Source organism: Callorhinus ursinus, unplaced genomic scaffold (assembly GCF_003265705.2).
Source record: "Callorhinus ursinus isolate GAN/ISIS: 27379988/994484 unplaced genomic scaffold, GSC_fseal_2.0 scaffold3, whole genome shotgun sequence".
NCBI lineage: Eukaryota > Metazoa > Chordata > Mammalia > Carnivora > Otariidae > Callorhinus > Callorhinus ursinus.
Genome location: NW_027397065.1, coordinates 40,093,008 through 40,100,101, shown reverse-complemented (window position 1 = coordinate 40,100,101; position 7,094 = coordinate 40,093,008). Strand labels below are relative to the sequence as shown.

At 37.1% G+C, this 7,094-nt stretch overlaps 1 pseudogene; it reads left to right on the top strand.

Annotated features, from left to right (window-relative positions):
* Nucleotides 1-2,273: 2,273 nt before the first annotated feature.
* On the top strand, nucleotides 2,274-3,183 carry LOC112819714 (large ribosomal subunit protein eL6 pseudogene; annotated as a pseudogene).
* Nucleotides 3,184-7,094: the final 3,911 nt, after the last annotated feature.

The following is a 7,094-nucleotide window of genomic DNA, read 5'->3' as shown; positions in this document are numbered from 1 at the left end:
CTCCCCGCTGAGCAGGGAGCCCGACGCGGGTCGATGCCGGCAGATGCGGGACTGGATCCCGGGACTCCAGGATCCTGACCTGAGCCCAAGGCAGTCGCTTAACCAACTGAGCCACCCAGGCGCCCCCTGATGGGCACTCTTATGTGTAGCTGGGAGGAGTATAAACTTTAGGATTTTCCTGGAAGGCAATTTGGAAACATTTTAAATATGAATACACACCTTGATCAGGCAACTACCATTCTAGGAATTTACACTAAAGAAATAATGGTAAATCTTCACAAAAAAAATGTGACTAAAGTGATGTTTATCGCAATGTGTATAGGACATCAAAGAATTGGAAGCAAACCAAATGTCCAAAAAGTAGGGGAGAAGAGTAAAAACAGCACAGAGTAATATTTTTAAATTCATGTATTTACTTGTCATTTATCTATATAATCTGAAAAGATCTACAGTAAGAGGCTAGAAGTGTTTGTCTCTGGGTGGCTGAAACATGGATGATATTTCCTGCCTTCTTTTTGCAACTCTCTATTTATTAAATTGTCCCCAGTGAGTATATAAACTTGCATTGATTGTATAATGTTTGTATTCTGAGTTAGGGCAGCTTGAACACAGACTCCTGATTTACTTCAAATACCCTTTCTAAGTAATACCATACTTGAATGGGAGGCAAGGTGTGCAGGATATAGGACACTTCTAAGGTGCCTTTCAGGACCAGGTATCAACTAGAAACTATTCTCTTTGGTGTCTGTCCTAAGCTAAGAGGCTATACCCAGGGGATAGGGCATACCTATGTTTGGGGCCTCTTGATGATGATTCAGGTTTTTTGGTTCTGAGGGAAATCAGTAAGCAGGTGCCTGGGCTCCTCTTCCATAAAGACTGCACCTGTTTACTTGCTGCATGTGGTCCTACTGACCTGGAAAGCCTAAAAAGAATTATACAGAAGATAAAAGTGCCCCCAGTTCCTGAAGTGGGAGAAGGCTGCCCTACCATACCCCAATTTCACATATTTTAAAATTGATTCCAGATGTAATATGATTTAGATGAAAAATATAAAATAGTTAAAACATTATAAGAAACTTAAGAAGAATATCTGTGTAACCATGCATTATACAAGATTCTCTTAAGCAAGACAGAAGAATTAGAAGCCCTATGTAATATTTCATTCCATGAAAATTAAGGATTTTTCATGCCAAGTATGTCATAAATAGGGTTAAAAGTGAAATGAGAGACCGAGGGAAATATTTTCAATGCTTATGTCATAAAAAGGGTTAATATTCATTACATAAAAAGATCTCCAGAAACAATTAAGAAAAAGAAAAGTAACTAAAGGAACAATGGACAAAGATGAAATCCTAGTGGTTAATAAATATACAAGAATTCTCTTAACCTCTTAGGACTTAGGGGAATGCAAGTTAAAACAACAGCGCTTGCTACAATGAGCTCTGGGTGTTATATGTTAAGTGATGAGTCATTAAATTCTACTCCTGAAAACAATATTATGCTATATATTAACTAACTAGAATTTAAATAAAAATTTGAAAAAAACACAAGATGTCATTTTTTCACTCAAGTCATATAGAAACAATAACGCAGTAAGAATACAGTGCTGATGAGGATATGGATATATAATCTCTGATATGTAATAATTAGTGAATTGCAATGACCCCTTTTGGAAAGTAATTATGCAATAGCTGTTAAAACTGTAAATGCTTATCACCTTTAACCCACTAATGTCAATTTGGGAATCTATCCTATAGAAATAAAAAATCCTTGTGTTATATGAACAAAGATGTCTATTGCAACAGTATTTTATTGTGGCAAAATAAGAAAAAATAAAGGGTCGCCAGCTGGGGAAATGGTTGGATAAATCACAATACTTCCACTCTGTGTAAGAATCTACACCTATCAAAAAGAATAGATTAGACCAGTGACTCTCAAAATCTAGCCCTTTGACCAGCAGCCTTGTCATCACCAAGGAACTTGCTAGATATGCATATTCTTTGGACCCACCCCAGACCTACCGTATGGGACTCTCTGAGAATGGGGCTCAGTAATGTGTCTTAACAAGTTAACAAGTCATCCGGGCGGTTCTGATACATGGTTAGATCTATATCAATTGTCTTAAGAAAGCCATTCATATTGTTAAATGAATATATTAAATTTCAGAGTAATATATCTGATGTGATGCATTTTTATAGAAACAAACATTGATAAAGCACACATTTTTGACATGTACTCATATTTTTGTATAAAAAAGCAGAAGTTGGCTCTTTCCCATCTTGCAAGATGGCGGGCGAAAAAGCTGAGAAGCCGGATACTAAGGAGAAGAAACCTGAAGCTAAGAAGGCGGATGCTGGTGGCAAGGCTAAGAAGGGTAACCCCAAGGCTAAAACGCCAAAGAAGGGGAAGCCCCACTGCGGCCGAAACCCTGTACTTGTCGGAGGAATTGGCAGATATTCCCGATCGGCTATGTATTCCAGAAAGGCCATGTACAAGAGGAAGTATTCGGCAGCTAAGTCCAGGGTTGAAAAGAAAAAGAAGGAGAAAGCTCTTGCTACTGTCACAAAACCAGCTGGTGGTGACAAGAACGGTGGTACCCGAGTGGTTAAACTTCGCAAAATGCCTAGGTATTACCCTACTGAAGATGTGCCTCGAAAGCTGTTGAGCCACGGCAAAAAACCTTTCAGTCAGCACGTGAGAAAGCCGCGAGCTAGTATCACCCCCCGGGGCCATTTTGATCATCCTCACTGGGCGCCACAGAGGCAAGAGGGTCGTTTTCCTGAAGCAACTGAGCAGTGGCTTGCTACTTGGGACCGGACCTCTGTCCCTCAATCGAGTTCCTCTGAGTAGAACACACCAGAAACTCATCATTGCTACTTCTACCAAAATTGATATCAGCAGTGTGAAAATCCCCAAACATCTCACTGATGCTTGCTTCAAGAAGAAGCTGCGTAAGCCCAGACGCCAGGAGGGTGAGATCTTCGACAGTGAGAAAGAGAAATACGAGATTACAGAGCAGCGCAAGGTTGATCAGAAAGCTGTGGACTCGCAAATTCTGCCAAAAATCAAAGCTGTTCCTCAGCTTCAGGGCTACCTCCGCTCTGTGTTTTCTCTCACAAATGGAGTTTACCCTCACAAATTGGTGTTCTAAATTTCTTACAAAGAACGTAATTAAATAACTGATCCATTTCAAAAAAAAAAGCAGTTGTAGAATGATACACCTGCTGCCATTAACACTAAGGTGGGAAAGGAGGAGAGTGGAAAAAATAACCTCTCCATCCATCGCTGCTTCATTTTTCAATGAACACAGTAAGCATACATAACTTTCCTTATCTCAAAAGAGACATTTAAATAACAAATTAAAGAAAAAATAATCAATAAACCTAGTTTTTTACCTGACATAGATCAAACAGACCCCAAGCTAATTGTATATTGATTTTGGTAAAAAGATTTTCCTTTCACCAAGCCTTAACTGGCCTTCAGATCTAGCTAGTGATAGTCCTGGTATAGCCCTTCATTAAGCAAACTCTTTTAAATAGGTAAATGGGTGAGAGCAAAGATTCTTGGATTTTGTGTGAAGGGGCTAAAAAGCACAATTCCTCTGGATTAATTTCTCCAAGCTATCTTTAGTAAAGTTAAAGTTAAAACCCACCCATTGGACCCTCTGAAAAGATTATAGTCACTGAAAGCAAACTATGCAGATGCCAACATCAACAGTACAACTTTAAGCAATTTATTAAATGTGGATTTTGTCCACTGGCACTTTATTCCAATCCCTTCCATTGTGCTTTAAATTGTAAATTGTAAATGTGTAAAACAATGTTTCCTGTTTAAAACCTTAAAATCATTCATTGAAATTTTATTTTTAGGGCGCCTGGGTGGCTCAGTTGGTTAAGCAACTGCCTTTGGCTCAGGTCATGATCCTGGAGTCCCGGGATCGAGTCCCGCATCGGGCTCCCTGCTCAGCAGGGAGTCTGCTTCTCCCTCTGACGCTCTTCCCTCTCATGCTCTCTGGCTCTCATTCTCTCTCTGTCTCTCAAATAAATAAATAAAATCTTTAAAAAAAAAAGAAAAAAAAGAAATTTTATTTTTAGGATCAAATAAGTTAAATGTTGAATTACTATTTTTTTGGCTAAGATTTCATTTCAAAGACAAAATATTCCAATAGTATCACCTGAAACTGACCCTATCTATATCTGAAGTTTGTTAGAAAATACATTTACTTGAAAAGGTCTAGCAAGTCAATAAATACATGACTTGGGATCCAAAAGTTACATCCCAGGAAGTCACAAAAGCTAGTAACTTGGGCCAAAATGATCATGGATTTTAGGTAAATTTAACTCGTGATGTCGACTTCTTCCTTTTAATTACTTAGCTCTTGAATACAGTCAATAGTCTGATGAGCTCTGATTATGGAGAACTCAGCTAAAAATATTTTGAATTAATAATCATCTGCAATGTGACATTTAGGATTCTAAAACTCTAGTCCTCCCCCCACACACACAACCCATTCTTTTTCCATGGCACAACTTTAGGGTTATAAGTGAAGTGAATCTCTAATGATTAATGACCAGGTGATTTGATTTTTGCATATTGCAAGAAAATTAAGAGGAATATTTACTTGCCCTTAAAAAAAGTCTATATTCCACTAAAAAGAACCTAGATTTAAAATTTCCTCAGGCTCAAAAAAATACTTCCATAACCTAATGTGTCGTGGTGGTCTAAATGATTTCCAAGACAATGTCATAAAAAGAAGCTTTTTGCCACTAAACTTAAGATAGATTAGACTTAAATAATTTAATTAAGTTAACAAAGTCCACTGTAATACTTCAGAAGTGAATCTCTTTTAGTCTTCCAATTTTACTGGCTTCATTTACTGTTGCAAAGAATTTCTAACCCACCATTACATCTATGCCTTTCCATAGAGCCACTCAGAGTCCTGAGGAAAAAAACCCAACTCATTTTATTATATGCTTTAGTTCTCAGCACATACCAACAAATAGGGAAAATCCTTTCTGCCTCAGCTCTGACATGTTTGCTCTGCATTAACATATCTCACTAGCATAAGTAAATATTTTTTCTTCCTTTAGGCAAATATTTGAGAACCTACTATGTGCCAGTCCTTGCTAAGCACTTCAAGTGCATAAGGAAAATCAGGATGGGGGTTTGACATAAATAGTTTATGTTCCAGTGAAGATTTCTCTCGAGAATAGTTTCTTAAATATTTTTTTGTTAACTCAATCATTTAATCAGATGTCTGACTTAACATCCACGCTATTTCCCATCCTGTTAGTAACTGATTAATCCATTTTACTGTTTTGCTCTAAATGTTTTACCATCCTCCACAGTGTTCCTTTGGATACTTCCCTTCATTGAGGCCAGCTGGTCACCGACACCTGACCAAGGAATAGATCCTATGTACCTTCCACAATTATGTTACTTCATTTCTACATTATAACACTCTTTTATCAAAAAGTGTTCTGAAATGCTGGAACCAAGGAGAATGTTCTTATTTAAATATTAGGAATTTGTGTCTGCATAATTTAAAGCACAATATCTTCCCCTGAAAGGATTTATATGTTGTGCTGAGAGAGTTTGCCAGTTTTATTTGTGGTGTTAATAGAGGTTCAAATTGTTAAATTAGGTTTAGATATCATATTCATGGTCTGCATTAACAAGAAAAAAAAGCAGACAGTTGAACAGATTTGGCAACTGTATGTTCACGGCAATGAGCATATTAAGTATGAAGAAAAGAATAATGTGGTTTTAGGAAAAAGTCTTTCTAGCTGAAACTCTCATCCATGGCCATGGGATTTTTTTTTCTCTCTCTCACTAAAACTTTGTCTGTCCTCTAGTCCTAAAAAGACTGCTCAGTAGAGGAAGAAATCCAATGTTGAAGAATTCATGTTATTGAAATCCCCACCAGTTGTTAATAGCCCTCCAGAGCCACGGCCAGATTTTGCATGTAGTCAAGATTCTTTAGTCATCTTCTGGTTTTTGGATTACTGAGTTGTTTGAGAATACCTTTTAATTTAAAGTCATGTCTACAAAATTCCTCCTGTTAACTGGAGGAACCACAAAACATTGAGACTGAACGAGTTAAAGTTCACCATCCCCATCAGATAGTAGATTCCCCACATTTCCAGATGATTATCCAAAACATACTTCCATACATTTACAACAACAAACTTTTAAAAGTTTAATGCTATCCAGTAGAAATTTTCCTGGAAAATTTCTTTAACTAAAAAGTACTTTAAACTCCACAGTAGAATTCTTGGAAGGGAGTTTATAGAATCCACAATAGGATTTCCTATTAGATCTACAACAAAGAAAATATGCACCACCATCTCCAACCACCGGTTAGGAATGAAGATGCTGGAGTTAAAATGCCTGGGTTTGATTCCAGCTGTGCAGTCTTGCACATATTACTCACTCCTGCTAATCTCTCTAAGTTTCACATTATTCACATATAAAATGAGGATAAAATTAATGCCTGTCTCAAAGGGTCTTTGTAAAGTTTAAATAAAATAAGATGCTTAGTACAATGCCCAACACACAGTTCCCGCTCTATCAATTCATGATTCAACACATATAGAAGTGCTACTCTCTGGTCATTTTCAATATTTTTACTCCACCATTTTTCTTAATAGACTCTAAAGGGTTTACCAGCTTTAATGGTAACACACAGTTCCAAAGAAACATTAGTATTTATCTTCTGTAGTATTTCTTTTTAATTTTTGTTTTCTTATTCATAAATAACATCTTTTACCTCTATTTTCCTCTTCCTACTTTGTTTGGTTATTTTGCTTTTTGTTTTTCTAACTTCTAAATTCCTTCATTTTTTCCTCCTCTTATAGGCATTAGGTCTCTGATTACAACTCCTATTATAACCTGCAGGGTTAGGTATGATGTGCCTCATTTCATTGATTTGTAAAAAATTTGCCATGTTTGTTATCTTCTTTTTGATTCAAGAATAATCTAGGAGTGAACTTCTTAATTTCTATGCTGTCAAGAATCTTTCTGGGGAGCATTTGGGTGGCTCAGTCATTGGGCATCTGCCTTCAACTCAGGTCATGATCCCAGGGTCCTGGGAT